At 40.8% G+C, this 26,719-nt stretch overlaps 1 long non-coding RNA gene across 1 annotated transcript; it reads right to left on the bottom strand.

The window, feature by feature from the left end:
• Positions 1–637: 637 nt before the first annotated feature.
• Positions 638–18,339, bottom strand: LOC109145549. Its single transcript, XR_002046970.2, has 3 exons — positions 17,895–18,339; positions 9,892–9,947; positions 638–927 (listed from the first exon to the last, which is right to left on the bottom strand). It is a non-coding gene; the product is annotated as an uncharacterized LOC109145549 (long non-coding RNA).
• Between the last annotated feature and the right edge of the window lie 8,380 nt (positions 18,340–26,719).

The following is a 26,719-nucleotide window of genomic DNA, read 5'->3' as shown; positions in this document are numbered from 1 at the left end:
ACTGGTACCACATGCTGCATAAGGATAGAGGATACCGTGCTCAATTTGCTATTCTTCTTCAGGTGGTGTGATTCACTGCTGTTTGAGATGAGAGCTGGTTTTGATTGTGCAAATTTCAGTGGGAGCTGCAGTTCAGCAACAGCATAGAGAGAGAGAGAGGGAGAGAGAGACAGAGAGGGAGGGAGGGAGAGAGGGAGGGGAAGGGGGAGGAAGGAGAGAGAGAGAGAGAGAGAGAGGGAGAGATGCACAGGCAGAGCAGCCAAACACAAATAACCATACAAAGGATAGTAGGAAGGCTCAGGGAAAGAAGTGCTGAAAGGCAATATCTTTCCCTTGGGAGAGTGACAGGGGTAGCTGTCATTTTATACGTGAACAGCCTTTGAGTAAAAAGAAAAGAAACACAGGTCAATTTTAAAAAATGGATTTTTTATGTTGTTCTGATTTAAACAGTGGTACTTCGGAAAAAAGCCCATCGGATGATCAATGCAACACTGGGTTATATGACAGGACATGCTGTAGGGAGTTCAATGAGCTTAAAGGAAACCCGCAGTTCCTATAAAGTACATTTGCTATATATGATGCAGATAAATGTGAGCCAAGCAGACACAGACCCATTTGTTCAGGTATTTCTGTAGAAATATAGATATATAGCTCTCAAAGCCAGAAGGGTTATTTTATTACAGAAAAATAAGACTAAAAGGATCAGAAATGACACCTTTTTAACTTCCTTTTTATTAAATTCAGTTGAGTTAAATTTCACCAAGTCCAGTGAATCCAATAATATGTGGGTTTTCATTACTTCCCGTCAGCCTGTGTTCAGGTTAATAAACCTCAGTTTCAAGAAAGGACTTAATTTCTGGTATTGATCTGGCTTCTGGTTCCAGCCATAGCTTCCCATCCAGCCTTTCTCTGTAAGATTGGTGAGTCCTGTAATATAAAGTATGTTTGAGGATACTGGTCTAATGTCAATCATCTCCATGGTTAGGTAAATAGACTGAGCATTTCACATTTCTCAGTGGAAGACTTTTTCAGTGGTCTTTGAAGATACTCTGTCACCCTTCCCTGTCCCTTTTATCCCCTTTTTTGAAGATCCTTTAAAACTAAGAGTACTTATGCTGTATATCCTATCCCAGTGCAAGTTTCTCCATACTGCATGTAGAGGTGAAACTATGAACTTACATCTACTACCATGGCTGCTTCCCAGAGAATCCCACAGGTCTTCGGACCTCTGCAAGTTGCTGAGACCCCAGGCTGAGCAGCTTGTAGGCTACAATCTTTTTACAAGTCAGCAACATGTATTTCCCCACTTTGTACCTTTAGTCTCAATAACTGTTTGTAAACAATTTGACTCCACTCATCTTAGACTTGGAATTTCTTAAGGACATAGCACCATAGCACTCATTCAAAACCTCCTTTCCTCTTTCCTATTTCCCCATTTTTTGCCTTTCCCTTTCCCTTTCCTTTTCCCATCCTTTCCCGTCCTTTTTCTGTCCTTCTCCTGTCCTTCCCCTTTGTCCTTAATTGTAGCAGTCACAGTGGTCACAATAATACTCTAAGAGATATTTCTTGGGCTCAGGATGAAAATTCTGGTCAGAACTATGAGGAGAAGGTACAGCCCCATCCCAGGTCACAAATGAGAACACTCATTGGGAAGCTGCAGTTCAAGGTCCAAGCAGCACAAAAGACATAATTTTGATTTTGGATGTTCTTCCAGGACTGTCTGAAGCAAGGGGCTGAAAAGCCAATATCTCATCAGAACTGTTTCACTTTATATAACTAATTGTCACTGGAGCAAGGACAAAGGGAATTTTCCACTCTGCTCCTCTGTCTGGGGCTAATGGATTTTACCAAGGAGCAATTCAGCCTAGCCCTTGAAAACTGATCAGCGATTCAGAGGGCCCAGCTAGAGGGACATTGAGGGGATTTTCAGAAAATATGGAATTTTCAACATGCCTCAGCCAGGCTCCCCTGGAGTGAGTACCACCCTCCTCCACCTTGCAGCCAGTCCCTCAGTCTCATTGATCTCTCATTAATCCTCTGCTGTGCTTTAGAGCTGTCAGAGCTATATTCTGGTGCTTACAGAGAGAGATGTAGACAATGGCGAGTGCCCAATTTCTACTGGTGGTGTCTCTCAGTACTCTGTTCTGAGCACCACGTGCTTTGTTGGCTAATCTGAAATGCAAGAAAATGACTGCCAAAAGAATGACTTTCACTCAGGCAAACCAGGCAGCTTGCTGTGCACGTACATTTATTTTTGAGATCTTTGATCTATTCAGCCACACCTTTGATCTGTCTCTCAGCCTCAGATATTTCTCCTGCAGGCACTGTCTTCTCTTCACAAAAGCATTTGTGTTGTCTCTACCTCCTCCGTAAGATTTCCAGACTGCTGACTGAAATGCCATTCTCCTTCCAGCCTTCTAAACCTGGCACCCTGCAGGCTGCTGGGGGTGGCAACTGGCCCTGTGAAGATATCTCATGGGTCCTGGTGCCAGGGCCTTGACCTCTGGACCTTTCTTGCTATTTATTTTGTTTGGGTGTTTGCCTCTTTTCAGCCAAACAAATTATGCACTTAAGCATATTTTTATTAGAGAAATAAAAACTCCAGCTGTTTTTAAAGTAGTCTGATAGTTTTAAAGTACTGTAGGAGTTTATTTTTCAAGGCAGGTGCATTGCTGCAAGGGGAATGACCTAGGACACTATCCCTGAATCACAGAGAGCCCTCCTTGGCCTCTTCAGGATATCCATATTTTGATAAGAATTCTTCTCAGTTGAAATCCTGTTGGCTCTGTGGCCTCAAAGGATTTTATTTGCAAACATTTTTTTTTTACTACAGATATCAGAGGGCAACTCTGTGCCTGCAGAGCTTGTATCAAGCACAGGAGATCAAAAATATAAAAGAGGAGGAAAAGGGGAACACCACATATTTGTTTTTACACCAGAAGCTAAAGATTTAAAGCCAGAGATATTTTTCCAAGAAAAAGTGTTTCACTTTTTTATGATGCCAAAAGCATGGCTTCATAATTAAACCTAAAATGAAAATAAAACTCCATGTTCACTGCATTTAACTTCAATCAAAAGGCATAAAAATTGAGTAGGAAAATAAGAACTTCAGCCAAGCCAACCCCCTCAGCTGTGCTTTATTGTGAGTGTCACGAAACATCAAGGGCTTTCATCAGCTTGGTGGCCTGCCAGATATACCAAACACTTTAAACAAGTCCTACAGGTACTTCATGCTTTAACAGCCTTTAGCCATTCCATTAAATTGTCATATACTCCCTCAATGATAAAATAAGCTTTTTATTAGGGCAGTCAGGAAAGAAATACACATATATTCTAGCTACAAAATTTTGGAGAGCTGCAAAGCACACAGTAGCATCTGAATCCCCTCCCCTGTGAGGCAGCCCCACAGGGAGAGCATGAAGGTTTTTTTTGTTGAAGATCTTCTTGAAGAAATAATATAAACTTAGACTGACATAGTATGCAAAGGGCACTAAGCCTGGACCAGAATTCTAATTCTGTCATGCCTCTTATGAACACAGCATACCAATAATTTGCCTTGCTTTAAATGCTTACAAGTGTAATGTTGCAGATAACAGGTAGTAAATCAGTCCAGGGTTTATCATGGAACAAGTAGATTACATTGGCAAGTTTAATTAGCTGCTACCTTAACAGACTAAATCTTTTTCTCCCACTGACTAAGAAGAATGTTCAGTGTGAAGTCACAGTTTTTAGTATCACAGCCCTTTTTTGTGGTTCTCTTTGCTTTCGTAGTTGCTTACATCTCTGGCAGGGGCCAAAACCACATGTGGCAAATAATTTCTAGAATGTTATGGGTTCTCACACAGCTGCTCAGTCTGTGAGTATTGCTTCCCTTCCTTCCTTTGTGGGCAGGGAAAGGTGGATAGCTTCAGCACCCATGACTGATATTTTACCCTGGTATCCAATGATGAAGAAGGGCACAGCTCATTTACCAGAGTACCCCAGAACCACCTCAGAAAGTAAGAACGGTAACTGAAGAGAGAAGAATGGGTGTTTCAACATTTTCCAGTCCTTATGCTATCTCCAGAAATAAGACTAGTTGAGTGTCCATATGGCTTTCATCTCAGCTCTGCCTTAGAGCAGTTCTTGATACCTCTGTGGTTGTTCCTCTAGCTACTGGCCTTGCCAGCATCTACCTTGAAATCCTGTTGTGTGGACACTACCCTCAGGCCAGCTCTCATGTGCTCTTTGTCTTGCATTGCTCACAAGCATCACTTTTACCCCAGTTTCCATTTGTATTTGCCAACCCTGCCCCTCACCATATGCAGCTCATGACCTCATGGACTGCACGGTGCAGCTTGTCAGCCAGATTTTCCAGCAGTTCTTCCTCTGTGCTCGCTCCATGCTCTTCCAGTCACTGTGAGGAACGGGGCAGTGAGTGACAGGGTAACAGATCCAACATACAGGCACCACATTCACACACCAAAAGTTAAAGCTGGCAATACAATGCCTAGCAATAAAAGACTAATATTAATAAAGTTGTTGGGAAGAAAAAACTGCGTTTTAGCACTTTGGAAGCTTGATCAGAACTAGCACTAGTTTTATTTAGGGAAAAATTAAGACAGGTTAGGATCCTAGGTAAGTTATGGTACTTTCCTGCAGTAAGATAAAACCCACAGTATTGTAGGAAGACAGAAGAATGCAGATGGAGGGGTTTCCTCAGCTGTGAGAGAAGTACAGTGCTGTCCAGAAATATGGCACAGCTAGAGGCACTGAGCTGGGCCCTGCCAGAGCACTCCAGGCTGTCCTTCACCTGACCCAGCTGATTATGCCAGTCATCCACAGCTTGTGCTGGTTGAATAGAAAAGGAAATCTAGCTCCTCCCTAGCATTTCAAGCTTCTTAAAAATGGCTTACAATGCTTTCTATTCATACACAATATCAGAAGCAATTTGAAGGTCTGATAGCCTGAAATCCTTCCAGGCCTGGAAGCAATTGTTCCATATTTTATAGGTGAGCTGAAATCCCCTTCTGTCCAGCTGTATGTAGTTCCCATTTCTAGCTTACAGAGAGCAGGGGATATAAAACCTATTCCATGGGAAGAAAACGTCAATCTATATCCTATAGGCCACAAAACAATCACCAGAAAATAATGAACTTTGCTTGCTGCTGACCTGAGCAGAATTCAAACTATGAAAATTTCCATGACCAAGATCAGTCAGCTTAGCTAAAGTGCCTAAGTGGGTAGCTGGTTTTAATTTTTGCATACTTGACTTTCACTGTTTGATTATTTCAGGCATCTCATTTCCTCGAGTGTTACTTAGAGGAGGAATGAAAATAAAATGATACATGAAACCATGAAATGAAATAAAACTGACATTCATAAAAGAGAGAGAAAGAGGAAATCTGGTTCTAAAGCAAGCAAAACTTCACTGGAATAGACAGAGATGCTTTGTTTGTGCCAGGACTCTGTTTTTCACAGAGAAGTCCAATCTAGGAGAAAAAAAAACAGGATAGAGGAAGGTCATCATTATTACTGTAGGCCCTTAATTAGATTTCCTAACTGTATCTTGATTGATCTGTAAGGTTTTTATAGATAGGGAGCCAAAAAGCATTAGGGGGAAAAATTGAATTTTATGGAAACCTTACTGAGTCAATAATTTTCCCTGGCTTCTTTTTTCACTCCTCGAATCCATTCACAAAGCAAAACCTCCCTCCAACCCCAGCAGTACCTTCACGGCAGTGCCTGCCAGAGTCAGAGCAGGGCTGAATGAGTTCTCTGTGCCTGCTCTCCCTGCAACTCTGCCTGCTTCACCCACAGCACCCGGGCCACTGCTGGCCCTGGCCTTGGCACAGCACTCCTGTGCCACAGCCCAGCAGCAGCGGGATTTCCCCAGCTGCCTGCAAGCTGCTGCTGGGTGTGTTATCCCGGCCAACAGATAGAGCTCGTCAGGTAGAAGGAAGCCTGCAGAGAAGTAAAGCCCCTACAAAATACCTAAGCAATTGACAGATAAAAAAAGCATTAAAACTGAAATAAAGGTCTTAACATGAGAATATTTCACTTACATTTACTTCCCTTGCTATCCACCAGGATAGGACTGTGTCATAAGATTTACAGGGATGGGGATTTATGAACCATACAGCTTCTGAGCAGACAGAAATTGGTAAAGGTCCAAGCTGGGACAGATTTAAACAAAACCATGGTGTTTCGAGAGTGGGTTAGCAGCTGCCCTGAACTGAAATCCAGGACTGAAAATCATTAATAATACCTAGTTACCCACAGAAGACTTGGTCTCAATCCTCCACCACTGACAACTTAGATGTGGAATCAGTACTGGGTTTAGATGACATTACAAATACGCATGCTTTGTGGAGGACATCATCATTTTGTAAGGATTTGGTAGTCTAAGCTTCCTACTGCAAGTTCATTCAAATATATGCATTTTGTTTAAAAAGAAAAAACATCTAGGACACACACTTCTCTAGGACATTTCCCACTGCTGTCAAGGTGGAGATACTGTTCATTTTCCCCAGCAGGCTCAGCATGCATGCTTGAGTTCTCATGCTGTGGAAATCTGCTCACTCTGACTAGCAGGTGGAGAAACTAATTACAGCCACCATCCCTCTAGGCAAAAAAAAAAAAAAAAAATCGATTGGTTGTCACAGCAGTTAGGTGTGAGCTGCCATTGTCCTTCACTTTTGGGGGAATTCTTTTTGTCTGCAGATCAGCTAATATCTGCTCACTTCCCAGGTTGTTGTTTTATCTCAGCTGCCTTTTTCACTCATATCACAGAGCCATTAGATACAAACTGGACTGGATTGCCTAATGAAACCCAGCGATTGCCACCCTCAGCTTTTGCTCCCTCTCCCTAGCCAGCTGGCCCTTGGGGGACTACCTCTAGACATCCCCTTCTTGATTCCTTTTCACCTGTTCTAGGTCACTGCCTCCACACTCCCTATACCACAGCAATTTCCCTCTGTTTCTTTAAAAAAGCAATTCAATAGAATGGAAGTTTTCCAGCTACTTCAGTCAAGTAAATAACTACATTTAATTTGGGACCTGAAATTCCTTTGTTTCACTCTACCTTGCCATGTAGAAGCAGAAGAAAAACTCAATGGTACAAAATCAACATCTTGTAGACAATAGCATGTAGTCCATCTAAAATGAGCTGGCTTATGACTCTCTGGCACAGAGACGAGAAAAATATTCTGATATGACCAACATCAACTTAGAAATATTCCAAAGAAACCTGATCTCTCAAAAGTATCAGATGAGTCACAATTACTCATTCACTCCCTCACTTGGTTGGGGAGGGGGACACAGAGAAATAGCTTATTAATGCTGGCTCATAAAATCTAAAAATTTCAACAACCCACATGCAGTACAGTTACAGTGGCTGTCATGTAGGGGAGACAGAGCCAAGATCCACCCAGTCTCCACTGTTTCTCTCCCAAACTTGTAGCTCCACCGTTTCCCGTTGCAGTCAGACCCAAGGTATGAGCTGTCTGTGTAGGAGTGTTTGCAAGTGGTATTTCTCCAAGGCAGTGTAACACTGACACATTCTGATAAGTCACATCATCATCTATCCCTGCAAAAGGGCAACTGAGGATGGCTGATTTTTGCATTATAGCTCCAGATCTGCCAACCAATCTGTGCCTGCTTGTAAGATCTGGGCTAAGCAGCAGCACAGTCCAAATGAGCATGTGACATATTCTCAGGAGGAAAGAGGGATAAGTTGCCTGTCCAGAAGCATATGCTTTTGGTGGTTTGAAGACAAAAGAGACTTGTATCAGAAAATATTTATATATTGGAGTTATTGGAAAACATCCAGGTAATGTTACAACCAAATAACTTGACTCTATTTTCAGAGTAAACTTAGCCATAGCAAAACTCCCTCTATAGCAAGGCAAATTAAAGTCACTAATTGTTTCATATGTGCAATGTGGGAATTGCAGTTTCATTTATAATGAAACTTTGATTACACTGTAATTGTTCTAGCAGAAAAATTATTCCATTTTCTGAGGCTTCTGCTGTGTTTTCAGACTCTGTCTGTGTCTGCAGTAATTTTTATATTTCTTGACTAGCATTGTGTAATCACACATTTTTAGGCTTCCCCAGAACTGTGATTCATATCGCCTGACTGAAATTCTGGAAAAACTCAACAGAAACACTCTCCTTTAGTTGTAAAAACTAACAGAAATGCAGTGTTTTGGATAGCCTGGTAAGTCCTGACCATTCTGTGCAGAATCCCAGGGGAAATACCAACTCATGCTTTTTACTTTACTTGAAAGTATTCTGCACTTGACATGTCCTCTAGTGCTTTTCCTGTAATGCAAAGCCACTCTTCCCTTCCAGAAGGTGCTTTTGTGACTTCCTACCGGAGTTTATTTAGTAATTGCCTACAAAGTATGAGCATGCCTGCACTGAACATCTGGAATGAGAAGGCATCATTGGAAAGACCTTCACAAACTTGTTCCTAAGGTAATTAAATGCATATCACATTACTCACAACCTTCTCCCCACTGTAATATGTTTTGCTTCACGCTCATCCATGAAGATCACCTCCAGGTGGTTATTGGCCTAACTTTGAATTTTACAGTTGTTGATATTTCTCCTATATGTTTGCACTGGTGAAACAGCGATTTAAGACTCTGAACTGTTTGTAGCAGGGATCTGGTTTTCTTGGATTTCTGTGTCCAGTGCCTACAGGTCTGAGAGTTTCATAGAATAATACATAGTAATGAGCTGATGTTTATCACCTCTGCTTCCTTTACAGCTTTTCCACTGTGGTCTCCTATTACAAAGGAATATTGTAGCTATCAGGTGCCATAGGAGGGGAGCAACTCTACACCTTTTGTTGCTTAGAAACCCTAGGATAATTACACATTTTACAGTGAGGGAAGAAGTATTTGTAATTAATGTCAGCAGATATGGGCATGAAGTGACTGACAACAGTGTGCAATTGTGGCCCAAAGCAGGGACACTTGCAGCTGAGACCACGGGTGTTGTTTCCATGTCACTGATAACAGGACTGAACCGTGAAGAGAATATTCACATCACTGAAGTGAGAAGTATTCAATTTCCTCAAGATAAACTCTCTGTAGTCTGAAAGTGTGAAGAAAATGTGTCAGGCCATTTTCTGGGCATCCTTTTGTGAAAATGAAACGGGTTTTCAAGATATGAGAAAATGAACACCCAGATAAAGCTGTTTTGCCAGATGACTTCAGCCTTTTCATATTAAACACTCTTCCACAATAAGACTTGAATTTTTCTGAGTAACAGTTGTGGGCCTCAGCAGTAATGTCCTTTAGCACTTAGCTGGCATTACTAATGAATTTTCATGTATGACATAGTTCTGGATGGGAAAGCTCCAATATGAACCATTGAAAAGTGGAACCATTTTAGCTGGGATTATGTAGAGGCTTTTCCGATGCTTCCATTTTATAGACGCTAATGACATGTTCTACTACTCCTGTTATAAATCGTCCATGTGACACAAGCACTCACTTCTAAATATTTGAGTAACGCACAAGACGTGTCACTATTTTAGATCTCAGTGCTCTCAACTGGAGAAACTGGTAATTCTAAAAGTCTGTTCATCCCTACACAGGACTTGCAATCTTCTGAAAATCTCAGTGATGGAAGTCTGGTGCCATTAAAAACCTCCCTTCAAATTTCTTCTTGTGATTTGTGTTTTACTCTGAAGGTTTTTCATTAGTCTTATATTGATCTCCTTGAAATTTCATGGCATTCACAGAGGCTGGATTTATAGTAAATACATCTGCATCTTTCAGTACGTTGTCAAGTACCAGGTTGGCTGAAGAAATCCTTTGATCACTTATAATAAATGTCTCAGTTCAGATAATGTCAAAAATATCCATTAACAAATAGCATTAGTGCTGAGATACATACCATAATGGATTATGTCCGACTGTATTCTTGATCACACATAGAGACATCTGATGATGCTGGAAAAATATAATTAGAAAATTTGATTTTAATATATCATAAACAAAATTAACATATGGAAAATGATTCCATTCTCTAAAGAGAATTCTTATTATATTAAAATGTCATATGTCAGACATTGCCATGAAAAGAAAGGCAAAACTAATTAGAGCATTTCCAGTAAAAAGCACTTTTCATTGCAAAGGTCTGTATGTCAAAACTGAAGCTATTCACAGAAGGGGGTTGGTTTTAGTAAGTTCCAGGATAATTTAAATTCAAAATTGTCAAATACCTCTTTTCGGTTCTTTAAAGCAGAAGACTTTTTTTCTGATATAAGATTATCTTTTTTTTCTGCAGCAATTTTCATTATGGATCATGGAAAAGGTTTAAAAAATAAAAGTCAATTATCAGGAAAAAAAAAACATGTTTTGACTAAAACAGTCATTTTTATTACTATAACATCACAGAGAATTTATTTTCCTTTTCCCTTTGTCCTGAGTGAGCTTTGAAATCTCAAAAATTCCTACAGATCAGAGACCTGCTTTGCATTCAGCTCTTGCACACATGTCAGCATTTGATTATCTCAGCATACTGTACCATTGGTTTTAGTCAGGAGGCATGAGACAATGTCAGTGTTGTGAAACCTATCCAAACTTACAAATTCCTTATTTGAGGGCATTTTATTTTTTAGCATTTCTTTTCAGACAGATGTAAGTTTAAAATGGTTAATATTTTGCACTTTTTTTTTCTCCCTAGACTTTATTACATTATAAAAATAGCTACTGCACAATGTTAGGCCTTTATCAGCCAGCAATAGACAGTTGATCCATCAGTGTATATTTCATGTGCAAATCCTTTGATTTTCTGTTATACAGTTCTGTTGCTGGTTCCATGATTTATTAAATGCCGTTCCTTTGATCTTAAATAAAGTAATTTGGAACCACAAGTAATTGACTGATTTTCCAACAAAAGAGCATTTAATATATTACTTTTTGACCTCTTCTCTCTCACATGCTAAGAGGAATGTTAAAATTCTTACCATGTTTAGCAGAACAGCAAATCTGGGCTTCTCAACTACTCACTGCTTAATTGGATGGTTTTAGTTAAAACTACGGTGTTGTCATGGCCAAAAAGACACTGCCTCTTCAGTAACAGCTCTGAAATCACTGCAGGGACTACATGATAAAAGCAAAACTTTGACCTTCACATAGATCCTTATCACGAACCAAACCTAAGCATCAAAGCACTAGTTCAGTGCACTACTGAGACTTGAGTCAGAGGCAGGTCTCTGCTGTATCAGCTTCACTTTTGCAGGATTTTGTCATGAGCACGAGAGCAGCCTGTTCCCAAAGTGACTAGGACTTTTGGTTAACAGTGAGGCAACGCCTGTGCTGTGTGTTGAGGCAAGACACAACCACGGTCAGGGTTACTGTCTGGCAGATGCCTGGAGGCCCTGAACCAGCACTGTTATTCAGCGCTACGTCTTGCCTTGGAGCCCCATGAGTCTATGGCTGGTCTATGGTTGGTTTTATTCAAAATGCAGGCAAAGCAATCTCCCTGTATGCCATGAAGACTTATCCAAAGTGATTGCAAGGAGAGTTTGTGCCTCTTTCACCAGCAGCAGGTGCAAAGGTCCTCACAAGTACAAGAGAGCCAAATGCAAAAGGCTGGTGCGTCTGGGCCAGTGGCACAGTGAAGCTCTTGACAGTTGTTCTGCCAGCCCTGTAATGCAACTCATTCTTTATCTGCTTATCACCTAATTACTCCTGGCAGGACAGTCACTGGATCTGTGCAGGCACCCTGTCACTCCTTTAGGTGTGTGGCATGGGTCAGAGCAGATGGACATGCAGAGCCAGGAATCATTAACATACTGATACATATCTATCACTTATTAATGGAGTAAGACTCTTATGCATGTTCAACAGGGCACTTAAGAGGTCACAATGCCACCCGACAATGCTTTTAGGGCAAACTCTGATCCTCTCAGGCATCAAGGAAAGGAACAAAGGCTTCAAATCATCAGTCTAAGAACCAGTAAGGGTCACCTTGTCAGTCGCTGACAGATTCTGCTGATGTCTAGACTTAGCTGAATTAATCTAACTTTGACTTGGACCAAGGTCTCCATTTCTGTGACCCATATTGAAAACCTTGGACTTTATCTATCTCCAAATATACAAATCTGATTGAGCTTTTCTGGGCAGGCTTAAGTTAGGGCTACACAGAATTTAGGCTAAAATACTCACCCACACTAATTAACCTTTCAAATCCCCCTGCAAGGCTCTTCTGAGGGAGACAAATGCTCTCTTGGCACTGTGAGAGCCAATGAAAACTATTAGCAAAATCATTTACAGGTGAACTTCATCTCTTCTGAGTGCAGATGGACAAGTGAAGGGCAGGGAGGACATAGGATGATGTGTAATTGTGGGGGATGTTCATGTCCAAGTTAATGTAGGTGCTCAGAGTCTGGCAGCCACCACACAGGATAAACCAAAACCCAGTAATTCCCTATCTTGCTTCACTTTTCTGAGAAATAAACTAGAAATAAGTCATCTACAATCCATAGATTGTGTAGCATATGCAAGAAGGAAATCAAACAGTTGCTTAACCTGTCATTAAAAGAGCAACCATCCAGTTCATTATCTGATAGCCTGCAGAGGGACCCTGAACTGTCCTAATACCACCTGTATTCCTAATGCACCATATTCTTGATATGTCAGTAAAGGAATGGCTCTGTCTAAAAATACTCACACTTTCAGTCTACTGTTTCGTAGAGAGGGCCACCACAACAGCATCCTTCAGATTGCAAGTATCCAGTTTGTGGCCAAAAACATTCTAATGCCTTCTTTTTCTCTGTAATTGCTGCTTTTAATATTCCCTGTCTGACCAGCTAGGAAACAGGCAAAATAAAAAATCAAAATACATTGATATTTACCTTCTCGGTATATCTTAATGCTATGGAACTGCATGTAAAGGAGAACACAGTTACAAAGGCTTCTTCATGACAGAGTTAAAGACAACAATAATTTAGCAGCTTAGCCAGCAGCAACACATTAAGAACTAAATCCAAAGGCAGATGTCTTCGGCTTTGTAAGCGTATACCATGGCTCACCTCCAGCCAGCCAGTCTGCTATTACAGGAGATGAGATTTTGCACCTTTACACTCAAATTGGTCTCAGTATAGATGCCTCTCTTACACAAGTTTTGCCATGCCCTTGAGGTTATGTTAAATACGAGAAAATTGTATCAAGCATGTAGCAGAAGAGGAGGCTTAGCATGTTAGAGGCACATCCCTGCATCACTAGCCAAGAGTGCCCATTCGAAACGTTGAAGCAGAGAGGGTGAGTTCTGACTGGATGATGTCATCCACCTTCTACCCCTGCATTTTGACACAGATTGATTTGGCCTGTTCTCAGTACTGCCTCCTCTGAGATACAGAGTCAAGAGGTAAGAAGGTTTGGTATATCTCAGGTTAATGCTGGGTGACCCTCTAGCATAAGATGTTGCTCAGTGTTTAAAGGTGAAACCTTACCACAGCAACCTCAGGACCACGCATGCAAAGTTTGGATCAAATAAAGCCAGATTAACTTTGAAATTAAAAAGGAGTTTTCCACCTGATACAGATCTAGATGTCAGGACAGGTAGAAACCATAAGGATCACAAAAGCAATAGAAAATATCAGCATCTGCTCAGGCTTCATCTGGAGCAGACATGTTATGCTGTGTTATGTTTAATAGAATCCAAATTCTATACGTGATTGAGTGAAATATGCTGAAGTTTGCTTCCTGTCATTATACATGGAAATTCCACTTAGTGATTATAAGTACTGAGCCATAAAACTCCTCAGAGTTCAAAAGAGATTTCTTGTTTTCAGAGCATTCTTCTGTTGTTACAACAATGTGACTCGGGACTTATTACACAGAGCTGTTTCTTTTAATCTTGTGCTCTTAGCTTCAATGTCAGTTTTAGACACTCCCCCTGGAGCTACATGAAAAACAAAGTTCCTGATCATTGCTCAGCTTTATGGAAATGCAGTGCAAGCAATCATGAGCTGAACCCTGAGAAGGTCAGGCTTACAAGAGTGACTGAAGGAGCTTAGTGAGAATGACTACTCAGAGTACTGAGCAACAGAGACAAAACAAAGTGTAGGTGTGCTCAGGGTGCTCGCTGCATCCATGGTGCATGCTGGCCTGATACCAACCATCACATGAAATCCAGGATCCCCTCCCTCACCACTGCCCAGCTTTCGAAAGTTTTGGGGTAGAGTTACTTTTTCTGAGGGGTCTTTGGTTGCAACTTAAAAAACCCCCAGTTTCAGTGCTTATGTCAAATTGAATTATCTTGGCAGGAAAGAACTTAATGTCTCTCCTCCTTCCATTTTATGTTATCATTATTTACCTCTGAGTGAAATAAAAAAACACAGATTTTACAAAAAAGAAAAAAAGTTTGTTTGTATTTTGCTTCTCTTTTATTGCATTTCCTTTTTGGCTTTCTACATCATACCTTTAAATTTTTCCACTGTTTTTTGAAAAGTTGCCTAAAGGTAACAAGTGAAACAGGACATTGCAGTGCTGCAGAAATTGATTAATTTCAAATGAAACTACCTTTGGTATGGAATGTTTTCCAAGAAATCCTTTTTAATTTTGCCAGCTCCACTATTCAATTTGCAGACTTGAAATTAAAGAGATGTATGGTGTTCTATCAGTCCTGTATGACTTCTAAAGAATTAAGATGACTTATATTTTCATCAGTCGTTAAGGAATATTTTGGGAACTGTTAAGTGTCTGTAATTTATTTCAAGAAAAAACTGTTGAATGAGTAGAGGTATCATTTATCTCTTCTAGCCTACTCAGAATTGCTATATTACTGTACTGTAAGCATACTGAGATAATTGCTAATGGTGACTGACAGAATACTCAACAGTTTGCCTATGGACAAGCTCACTCTGGGTATCATTGACACTGAAGAGCTCTTGTGAACCACAGTGAAATCAAAGAAAATATTGTTTCTTTATGGACTTACAACAGAAAATTGCATTTTTATCCAAACTGCAAATGCAGTAAAGGTCTTATATAGTATTTAAGGGGTTCAATTCACAGGGGTTGGATTTTTTTTTTTCAGTCCTTATAGGTTTGCATTTGAGCTAAAACAGATGCAAATTGTGCCTGTTATGCTCTCATAGTGTTTCAGATAATAACTGTGAAAGAGATAAACCAAGTAATTACACAGCTTATATTTGTGAGGTGATTGACAAAAGTGCTGCAAAAGGTGGGGCAGTATAGGCTGGGAGTCACAGCATGTCTGCATGTTTACAAGACACATGACTGTAAAAATTATGGGGTTTTTATTTATGTATTTTCTGGTTAAATTTCATAAGAATTTATTCTATAGCTCTCCTAACTTACTACAAACAGTATATCAGCCTCCCACTCCTCATTCTTTTCTTCTGGTACATAAAATTTCTACAGTTCCTGTATATTTTGGCAATCACAGGGATTATATTGAAAACCAGGGAAAAATATATTTTCATATGCACACTGCTTTGTGCCAGGAGACTTGCCATCTAATATTAGACAGATGATTTCATACTTGACACAGATTAGTAGTGCCTTAGACCTAGCATCTCTAGACCCACATTTGTCCATTAAATATCTTTGACTCTTTTGTAATGCAAACTAGCTGGATGATAGTTTCCCAGGCGTACAGAGCTGCTCATTATGTCAGCATCAGTGTCTGATTTGTGTTTTCGGTTGTGGCAGTAAATGGACCTGCAACTCCCATTTGTGCTAGCTGAATATTCCATGAAGGGAGAGAAGAAAATGGAAGGGGTTTTTTTTGCTTCCTTTAGTCTTTATTATTGTTATCACTCAATAGTAACTTCTACCTCAATATGGTAACGTGGAAACGCAGGTGTCATGGGTTAGCATTAAATCCAAGTATTGTAAAATAATTCAGTGCTGAAAAGAAAGCTGCCACAAAATCCATTTGCACTGCACATGGAAAAAAAAGAACAAGTGCAACTGGAGAAATTAATAAAACCTGACCACTGGAATCTCTTAGAGAAGACTCTTGAGAAGTGGGTCTGCATGGACCTCATGAGGCTCAACAAAGCCAAGTAAGGGTCCTGCAAATGGGAGAGGGTGGTGACACACTGGAGCAGGTTGCCCAGAGAAGATGGGGATGACTCACCCCTGATTCAAGGCCAGACTGGATGAGGCTTTGAACACCCTCATGTAGCTGAAGATGTCCCTGCATGTTGCAGGGGGGTTGGAACTAGGTAACCTTTAAAGGTCCCTTCCAATCCAAGCTGTTCTACGATTCAAAACTCTATGGAAATTCTCTAGGCTCTGCTGTACCGAACAAAGTAAACCTTTTAGGTTACGGCTTGGCCCTAAATGCATAGGATTTTAAAAATAATGGTAATATTATTCAACATGGATTAATTTGATTTGAAACAAGAACATTCATAAGCACTGTGAAGTGGGAGCTGCTGGATGTGATTTGATAAGCTGGAGCTCAGTGATTTTTGCATTTCTTTTCAGCTACTAAGATGTTCATCCTCCTCACTGCACCCTGAGTGTGCAGGATGGATTCAACCCAGATCACACAGATAACAGTGGGCAGCCATGAGATCTGCCTCAGTGCACACCTGCAGCTGCCGACTTTGTGCCAAAGCTGCAGGCACGTTCAGCAGATGGCTGGGAGCTTCTAGGGCATGACAGAACACATGGAGCCATTGTCAACATCTAGACACAGGCAAGTAAGAGAGATTTTTCCCTCTCACACACACAGCCAGTCTATTTGGGGAAATAAAATGAAGATTTAAAAAAAATCCAACTCAAATTTGATAGAAAAAATAGGACATTGACACCAGAAATTAAACTACCATGAGAGTTTTATGTCAAAGGGTACCCCTAAATAGAATAGCTCCAAGTTGCATTAATATTTTCAAGTTTGTATTCATAGTCCTCCAAAAGTCTTACTGCTTCTTTTTCTTCTTTAGCTTCAGACAGTCACGTGCCTGTGAAATGTTTTGCCTGACTTGGGAGGGAAGTACACCCTTCTGCTTTTCTATGCTAGGTTATGTGAAAGGCTTTTCTGCCTGCTAATGAGAGAAGGAGAGGATGAGCTTTCACTGAGAACTTTTCTTTGAAGTTGAAAATCTTTAGTAGAGCCTTCTCATTTCTAAGGACACTATAATCATCTTGATGGGAGGGAAAAAAAAAAGGATTCTGGCTCTGTACCTATCTTCCTCCCACTCTCCCCCTCATTTTCCCTCTTTCTCTCCTTCAAGCACACGTGCACGTCTGCGCACACACACACACACACACAGAATCTTTATGGAGTACAGAAAGAGCAACCTACAATGCATGTATTTTTGGAAATGCACATTTACATCTACGCAGGTACAGACTTTTTTTTTAAAATGGTTCTTACCTGTAGCACATGCATGCCAACACTCACACACCATACTTCAAGGACTTTTATCCTTTTCAGTACGCTTTTATGGTTTTGACCTTTATTTTCTGCACACATGCCGTCAAATCTTTTGCAAATGAATTTTATAGACACAAATATTTGCTCTAAAGGAATCTGGAATTATAAACACCCACACTCAAGGAGACTTTACTTTAAACATGAGTACTTTGCTATGGAAATACTTGCATTCTTCACTCAGGGAATAAAATCTGCATCTTGTGTGACCGCTTCCAACCAGACAGCGCAGCTTCAGTTACAAATATGCACCGTAATTCCCTGTGATAGGATAGTGACAATAATCAATTCGAATGCATTCAGATAAATAATTTTAAAGTAAATGCATATTGCTGGAGGATGCTCAGCAAGCATAAAAAAAGCCCAGTAGCCTAATATTTTATTTCTTGGGAATAGTTCTGTCTGCCCTTAGGCTGATATATTCTTTGGGAATACTTTAATGCAGTTCCTATAATTAGCGAGTACTTCATAATCACCTTCTAGAGAATGAAATCTCTCTGTAACATTCCGGTGTGTTTTGAAGGCATCGAAGCGTACATGGTTCTTCTATCGGCAGCAGAAAGGTTGCAGGGCAGGACGGGAAGGGCTTTAAAAGGTTGCCAGGAGGCATCAACATCGTTTCACTGTAGCAGACTGCATCTCTCCTCTTTGAGAGATACTAGTGAAATCCTGGTCTCACTGAAGCCGCTGGGCATTTTGACAGCTGCTCCCCCAGCAATCCAGCTCGGGGAATGGCGTCATTTGCATTGCGCAGGGGTGGGGGAGAGGTATGTGGGGACCGAGTCAGGTGCTCCTTTCCTTACCTGGATAAGGAGGTCACACGTGGGCTGGGTCCCGGCCTGGGGAGGCAGCTGGCAGCTCTCTCCCGGCCATTTCCCTTGTGCCCTTCGGCCACTCCTGTTCTGCCCCGCGCACCCCTCTCCTGCTCACACCCCGAGGCTACGATGTCTACAGGCAAAATGTGTTCCTTCAAATAAGATTAACTGCCTGTGATAGTATGGGAAGATTACCATGTGGTTTTTAACTCTTTGAGTGTCCTGGGACAAACTCTGTCTCTGGGGGCTCTCCCTCCGGCTGCCGCTACTGCTTGCCACTGCATTTTCTGTTGAGATGCCATGCCAAGAGATGTAAAAATCATGTCTGAATATCAAGCTGATATACTGTCATGCTTGGTAATTATTCTGTCAAGTGTCTTATGGGAGGCAAGAGCAGAAACAGCTGTGGAAAACCGGGCAAGGATATCGTTCTTGTAAATATCTTCGAGCTTGTTGTTCAGTAATTGCATAGCTGTAGGAAGGACCAGAGTTTATATGACATATTTCATTTAATTTTAAAATTAGTCTGGTGAAGGAAATGTCTAGAAAAGAAATCGTGAGAAAATTTTACTTCTGATACTGCTTGCCAGGTGTTTGAGAATTTAAAAAGAATAGATGACTAAAAAAAAAAAAAAAAAAAACTCTTTCAATGCAGTTTTTTCCCTTTCTTTCTTTTTCTCTGTAAACTTGCAATTGGTAAGAGAGGGTTGCACATTTACATAATGCATTAGCTGATTACAGATCAATCCCTGAACCCCATGGATCCCTGTACCTCTTCATGATAAAATTTTTTTAAAATTCCCTATTTCTCATTTTGAACCAAAGAAGGGTTTTATGACATTTCATGTTAAAATGTATTTACTTGACATAATTTCTCAGAAGTGACCTACAGGATTAGGATTTAGACTGCTCAGGATTTAGACAGGGATAGTGCTCTATATCTCAAAAAAACAGAGCAAAACACTTATAACCAAATGTCTCTGTGGTAATCTGATTAGACCAAGCCTTCACCTTATGCGTAATATAACACAGCTCTTTGATTTCCTGTAGAATTTCTAATGCACTCACGTTTGCTTGGTTCCACAATTACTGGAATGCTTGGAGCAAAAAGTTAAAGGCAATTGATCAAGCACTAGGCAGCATTTTTGAGACGTTCAATTAAAATGTTTAAGGGGTCTATGTTTTTCAAATACCTGAAAGCAGCTACTTAAAAGGGTGATTTTTTCATCGTTGGAAGTTGAGGGGAAGAGCATTTGTAAAACTAACCTCTCTTGCAAGGATAAGTTAGATTAATGGTTTACAAAATGTTCTGGGTAATGTAGCTCTTTTACCTGCAGGGTTTTATGTAGGCAGGCATGTGAGAAGTCTGCTTGCAGTACTGCAGGGTTGGCATGCACTGTTTATTTAGATTCATACCTGCAAAGCCAGTAGTGATTTCATGCCATCAGAATGAATTTGGAACAGAATTAATTGCTCTTTCCAAGAGAGAGAATTTTTGAGAAGCCCTCCTGGTACAGGTTAGACTTGTTCTTTCTTTAACCTTCACACCTTTTGAACCATATGCTTCTGAGGAGGATGATATAAGGACATTGAAAGACTTTGGTCAATGTATAAAACCAGATTTCCAAGTCATAGATTCTTTGTCAATAGTACAGATATCCTGTGGGGCCTGGAGCTTGTCATCTAATTTTTTATGTGCCTTAAATTTTCTCTGAAATTGTAAAATTTGTCCATCTCCCAAATAGGTAGCTGATATTAAAACATATTTTTACTCTAGGACATGACGTACAGTACGTACGAGAGGTGGCTGGGAGTTTCACTTCATCACTGCTTCTATCACACTTTCAAATTACCAGCTCCTAAGGTGTAAGTGGAGATGGACACAGTTCTGGGAGTGGCCAAGCCACATATTCCACTAACCAAGGTGCCAGTAGAGAGAATTGAAAATCTCCTACAAGAGCACAGAGAATCAAGGCATACTATAGAGCAGAGTTGTGTAGATGCACATGCATGCATACATATCTATGCACAGATATCAGTCAATTAGCCTGATAAACCTAAATCATTCTGTGATTCTATAAACTGTTTAACATTCAGGCAGAATTGTTTTAGCTATAGGTTAAAATGGCTACATAAATCAGACATTTCCCTTTGCAGTTCCAGCCACTGTCAGAGAGTATATATGGAGATTATCCCCTCAAGTACAGTACAAGTAAAGAGCAGCCAGCCCTTTCCTGGCCCTCCATTTCCAGGACTGCTTTTCCATAGTTCTTTCAATAAGAAGGTCTGACTTTCCACCCCAGTTGAAGGTGACTACACTTTTCTTACTATCTGTTTACTTCTTTCACAGCTTTCAAGAGGTGTGAGGACCATGAGCCTTTGTTGGGGATATTGTTTGCCATGTGACAAATTGCCTGGGGCAGCAAGTTCTAGAAAGTCCCATTTTCTCTTGCTACAAAGGGCTGTCATTGTCTCTTCTAGTCAGTCATAAATGTGTCTTGCACATGTGACAGGGAGGAACACAGTCTCTAGCTGTATGGTAATGAAATTGTCTTCAGAGAGGAACTGCCCATACTTAATAGACTATAATACCTTCTCATGTTCTGTAATAATAAGCTTGACACAAGTACCAAAAATTCATTAAAATGTACTTTTAATCCTTTCAAAAAGAAGACTCAAACAAGATGGGTAGCCATTAAAGAGGAAGCCATGCAACACTGTAGGATCAGCCTCTGAATATATGTAATCTGAATTGATTAAATTCCAACTTTGTAAAACTTCCCTTTCTAAATGAGGAAGAAACCTGTTCCCTGTTTTTTTTCTTACTGGAATAATTGCAGTATATTAAGACACACCAGGTAAGCCAGAGCAAAGATTGTTTGGAGTTCTCATTTCAACTGCACATTATGCACTTGCATTGTAATATATTCAAACTGACAGCTTTATTATGGGGAATTAATCTAAATTATGTCTAGACATATATTTGCAAGAACAAGCATCACAGAGACTGTTCGGTGGCTGACTGTTCAGAGGAATTAAACAAGAAAATCCCAGGCTTAAGCCTTACAAATAAATGGTTAAATTGATAAACAAAGGAATAAATGAGTTTAGGTCATGCTTCAGGAACAATAGCAAAACCTTCTCCCTAGATTTTTACTAGTTTACACATTCCTTTGCCGTTTTGCCATTTTAATTATCATCCCCTCTGCCACCACAGAAGCCCACACAGCAAGGGTGTAGGGAAATCATAGCAAGCCATAGGAAGCATTACATGATTCCTGCTTCTGCGCAGTAGAAGTGCCTGGATATGCCCATACTTTGAAAGAATATTGTGAATTTGTATGGCTATTTTACATCATATGTGTCAAGAAGCTTAGCTATCATTTTAACATTTCTAAAATCGAAGAAATAAATTTAGCACTGCTCTACCATTAATGGTGATGGGGGAAAAGGAGACTTGCAGCTCACAATGTTATTACTTATTATTTGTAATGACAAAGGCTTTAGGACTTTCCATCTGGAGATAATAATTTTATTACCCAGCTGTAAAATATCCACAACACTGCTAGTGGATCGTACGATTAATAGTAGGTTTAAAAACTTGCTGTACACAGTACTTCAGACTAAACTCACTGCAAGCTAAAAGCTTGCAACTGCAGGGCAAGGGACTGCACATGAGAGGTTTGGTGTCTCACTGCAGCTGTGACTTTCAGGAGAGCTCTCAGGGCAGCTGAGCACACAAGAGATACTCAACCCAGCAGCTGCACCACCCGAGGAGTCTCTGTCATCAGAAAGCACCTTGATGCTATATCATGACAGCATTCCCAAGCAGCAACACAAGGACAGCATGTTCCCACTTCCAGAGCAAATTAAATGCTTTCTGCCCTTGTGTGGGATTGGTGGCAGGGGAAGGGCTGCCTCTGCCAGCCCATTTGGTTTTGAGACCTCCATCTGCTGTAATGCAACCTTCATGTAGCCCTCCAGAAGGACTGGGGAGGGCTGAAGGAGGAAATCGGGCTGAGCCCAGTTAGGGCAGAATCAGATGCCGGACAGGAGAAATGTGAGACTTGAGACAGCTTCAGCACCAAGACTCTGTATTTACAACAGTCAATTCAACTCCCTCACTAGCCTTTTTTTTCCATGGGGAAGCAGGAAAAACTAGCAGGGACACAGCCCTCAGTAACACGTCCTAACAGCTTCCAGCCTGGAGAAGGCTTTCACTCGTCTGACTCAGAGGGAACGCAGAGCTACTGTCTGTGCAGATGTGCCTGCAGATATACGAGGTGGAAAAGGTGCAGTGCAAGTCCTGTACATGTCCTACAGAAATGAGGATGAGGTAACAATGATGGCAACACAGGAAGGTCACATTAATTTCTTAAGATTGCCCAAAGGGTCTGTGCCAAACCCAGAGTTTGAACCGTGGCACCTCCTGAAACCTGGGTGAGTAACCGTGAGTGCAGTGGAGGTTTACCTTGAGGAACACTATTGCTGCTACCTTTAACAAGTGCTTTAAGTGCTCTGTCAAAAGTGTTTAACAGCTATTTAGAAAGCAGAAGCAGAGAAGTGAGTGTATGGCATTAGTTAGCCATGCTGGCTTGCCTTTCTGGTCCCTGCTGTTAAGGGAGGCTGAGGAAAGACTACAGAGGTTTCAAAGGGGAGCCACAAAGCTGGCTTGTGGGCTGCCAAGCAGACTGTAGGAGGGGAGACATGCATAAAGACCACAATTTATTCAAGTTACTGAAAAAAAGAAACCTGAAGTGATTTGGGTGTTTTGTACAAGTGTTAGCACACAGGATAAATACCTGAGAGTAGAGAGCTTTTAAACTTTTACTGACGAAGGTGTGACAAGATCCAATCACTGATAAATGTCCTTTGGTGGGAGAAACTCCAAATCACAGCCTGTAATCAGTGGTGAGTAGCTCACATGATTGACTTCAGGCTATGAAAGAATTCCTTCTCTCTGTCTCCAAGATATATTTTGATTACTTTCCTATCAACCTACTGCTTTCTGAAGTGTCAGAACTTGGTCACCAGTTGGAAACAGGACAATGACTGGGTAGACCACTGGCAAAAGGCACTAAACATTCTCAGCTTTCTGCTTTGTGTATCTTCCCCTGGTGCTCAGGGTCACAGCAATAACCAGATTTGGGGTGGGAAAAGCATTTTTGTCCCAAAGATAGCCAAGCAGGATCTTGAGAGATTTTTTTTTCCCTTTATCTTCAGCACGGATTGTAGTTTGCAGGCTGGAATTCCTCATTGTCAGGGGTCTTCAGGGTGCAGTACTTGGTTGTTCTTGTACCTGGTACAGAGCTTTTTCTCAAAAAATCTGAAACACTTATTATAACCAATGCTTAATATAACTGTAGTCTTTGGGACATGCAGGAATTCAAACAATTCTCTTGGGCCATTAAGCCCACCACCCAAGTAAACTTTTAAAACAAAGTCACACAAACTCCTTCTCAGCCACTGGCCCATCCTGACAATGCCCAAACTCCTCATGCAAGTACCCTGGCAGCAATGAGCATCTTGAAGTCTGTCTCATTTCTGTTCCCTATCAGAATCAAGAAAATGGAACTCTTTCTCCATATCTCCCTTTAATAACCTAATCTAGCTGGAGTTTCAAGAATATCCCAGTGTGAGCACACTGCACTCAAAATGCAATTTAAAACATAGCTGGACAAGAAAAACATAATTATGTTTCTGGTAAAGGGTTAAAATGTCCAACTGAGTTGTGGTCAGTTGACACAGGTTTAATTGTCCTTTCTCTGCCTGGGGGAATTTAAACTTCAGAGGAAGAAATCTTTGCTTCTGGCACTCTTCTGAGCACCAGTTAAAAGAACATTTTACAACCTGATAAATGCCAACATCAGTCATGGTACTGAAGAAAAGTGTAATGTCCACTCAGTGTGTTTGAAGGAAGAGCACTGACACAGCCTTTCTAATGTAAATTAAAGCCTGGGAACACTAAGTGAAAGTATTCAGATACCTGTCTGTAAGTAGATTTGGAATACAGGAGTTTGGGCTTGGTTGTCATAGTGCTCCATCAGCTTGTCTTCACTTCTGCTGTTACCCACTGTCGCACGCAGGGCTCCCCACTACACTGTGTGAGGAGCCTATCCCAGGACTAGCAAACAGCCATGGTCTTGTGCCTGGTAGCCCTTCTGTGAACTTGAAGATTAAAGTTTTCAGAAACAGCTGGATAAGAAAGAAACAGAGAAAGGCTATGCCAGAAGAAGAAACCTAAAATTATATTCAGTATGTGGTCACTTCTATAAGATGCCCATGAGAAATACCTAGTTTCTTACAAAATCTTTTGTCACAAATGAAGTTATTCAGTGAGAAGGAAAAAAACCAAAAACAAAACCTTAGGTGTAAACCAAGAATTATTGGCATGCCTCTTTCAGTCACGTTTTTAGCCTTTTATTTTTTAATGGGACATATCTAAGTGAGCTGTATGCATATACTCTGTTTCTCTTTAGCTTTTGAACCTACTCCTTGATTTGAAGCAAATTCAAGACATGACTGAAACCCTCAATGGTTTTCACTGCTAGAACATTATTCTGGAGGGGAGCTGAAAGGTGAAAAAGTACAAGGAGAGGAGACAGAAAATGTTAATATTGTTATGTTAAATCAGCCAAGAGATACATCTCTGTAAGAAGACTGACTTGATGTTTTGTACTCAGTGCTTTTATCTGACTTTCTCTTCCTTTCTGCAGCTAATACCCAGAGTTTCTGAAGGTCTGAGCCTCACTCATAGGCCCCTCCAATAGCAGTCTGTTCGTGTGACCCTTGCAGGAACCTCGCAGGAACAATATATCCAAAGGTTGTCAAATTTGGTTCAAATCAGCCAACAAGTTCTGTGACTACTGAAGGGGAAAATATATTCAGGGTGCAGTTCAGACAAAAATAGAAAAGCTTGTCAGCCCTGAAGCCATGAACAAACCACCTGATACCAGCTGGAGTTAATGAGAGGAGGAGGGCTCAAGCTACTTTACCCATTCCAACATATTCCCCTTAAAATCGCAGGTTGAAATGCAGGCTAGTAGAAACTGGTTTATTGGTTTTAAGTTCTTCAACTTCTGCTTGTGATTCATCAATGAAGAGCAGGCTACAGCATGCAGGGAGGTTTGTTTGGCCAGCTGTGAGCCAGAGCAAGTCCAGACTCATGTAACCAGTCATCACTTTCTCACTGTTAATACAGCCATGCAGAGCTCTCTGTTGTTTTTCTTGGAAAGAGTGGGTAAGGATGGAGGTAATATGTGGATGAAATATAGTTTCAGGACAGCGAACATCATTTGATCAGCATGTGGAAAGGCATGGGAGAGGATCATCTGCACTGTGCTATCATACATAGAGATCGCTGTATCCTGGCGCTCTAAATACTAGAGATATATTTAAAAGGTTGCAAATTGATAAATAACTTTCATGTCCAACATTACAGGGTAAGAATCTTGTTACTGACCATTCATGATGGTCAAAGTGCATTCATTTAAAAAGGCACATTTGTTCTTTTTATGCATGTTTTCTGTGCCCTTACATATTTCAAAAAGACTTAGAAGAAGAAAGAATTAAAACATCATTTTCTAGGCAATGCAATCTAAATAATTATAGTAATAATTATGTTTGCTGTCTGCTTCTGGGGTGTAAATATAACCCATCCTACCATGTAATAGAAGTTAATTTTAAACAGTGCACATTTACACAGCTCATGTGAGGTCTGATTCTATTTTCAGTTATTAGCCATGAAAGCTACCACTGTACAAGCTCTCAGTTCAGTGACAACCATTTGGAGGGTAATTGCGTGACTTTCATTAGCTCAGTGCCACATGTCAGCTAAGGCATGCAGCCATTGCTCAGGAGTAGCTCTGTGTCTGATTGCAGTGTTCCGTTAGACTTCTGCTGAGGAAATTTCTGCTGGCCCTGTTTGTGTTTACACTAATGACTTTATACACTGTCAAAGAAGAGAAAAGGAGCCTTAAACCAAGTACAGTTTTCTCATATTTCATCCCCTGGATCCCTTCACACTTCCTGAGCTATGTGATTATAACCTACGTATCTGGATATGAAGGGAGCCTACAAGGAAAGACACAGGGACCTTTTTACAAGAGCAGCATGTAGTTACAGGATGAGGGGAAGTGGATTAAACCTAAAAGAGAGTAGGTTTAGATTTGATATTAGGAAATAATACTTTACAGTTAAGGTGATGTGGCACTAGAACAAGTTGCCCAGAAAAGTTGTGGATGCCCTGTCCCTGGAAATGTTCAAGGCCAGGCTGGAGAACTGGAATTCAGAGCAGCCTGGTCTAGTGGAAGGGGGTCAGAACTAGGTGATCATTAAGTTCTCTTCCAACCCAAACCATTCTATGATCCTATGATTCTACACAGAGCGAGTAGGCAAACACAGCAGATGGATCAGGCTCTACACAGATGTTTTGCAAAGCTGTATTCCTGTCTGGGAAATCACTGATCTCCTGTCTGGGAGATCTT

Source organism: Corvus cornix, chromosome 3, assembly GCF_000738735.6.
Source record: "Corvus cornix cornix isolate S_Up_H32 chromosome 3, ASM73873v5, whole genome shotgun sequence".
NCBI classification, from domain to species: domain Eukaryota; kingdom Metazoa; phylum Chordata; class Aves; order Passeriformes; family Corvidae; genus Corvus; species Corvus cornix.
The sequence above is the reverse complement of the archived record's forward strand: the minus strand, read 5'-3'. Positions and strand labels throughout refer to the sequence as shown.